Source organism: Penaeus monodon, chromosome 20 (assembly GCF_015228065.2).
Source record: "Penaeus monodon isolate SGIC_2016 chromosome 20, NSTDA_Pmon_1, whole genome shotgun sequence".
NCBI lineage: Eukaryota > Metazoa > Arthropoda > Malacostraca > Decapoda > Penaeidae > Penaeus > Penaeus monodon.
Window position 1 is genome coordinate 37640136 of NC_051405.1, and position 504 is coordinate 37640639.

Below are 504 nucleotides of genomic sequence, written 5' to 3' on the forward strand. Positions count from 1 at the left end.
GAACCCATGCTTTTAATTTTCTTTCATTTAAATCATCCCAGATCCAGATCACTAATGCACTTTGGGGTGATGATTTGATTATCTTTAAAAATTTTGATATTTTTACTGGTACTCTATTGTAGTATTAAAAAATTATCACTGCACTGCACTGCTGTAAATTTTACTGTAACTGACTGAAATTCACAATTTCAAGAGACACTGACGAACATCCATATCCATCCACTAAGCAAATCTCACTGCACTGATTTCCTTCACATCAAATCACTGGAAAAAAACATTGAGCCAAGCACAATCACTGCAAAAAATCTAATCACCACTAGGCACTTTTAGTCTTTTATCCCTGGCACTTTGAACCACACAGAGGAGATCTGCGAACACTCCTAGAACCCAACGGCCAAGTCGATCCAATCTGAGCAAGCACACCCTCGGACAAGAGACTTTCGGTTTGGTTTTGCGAGTTATTCTGGAAAGCAAAAATCAAAGAGAATTTTGGTGCAAAGAGTT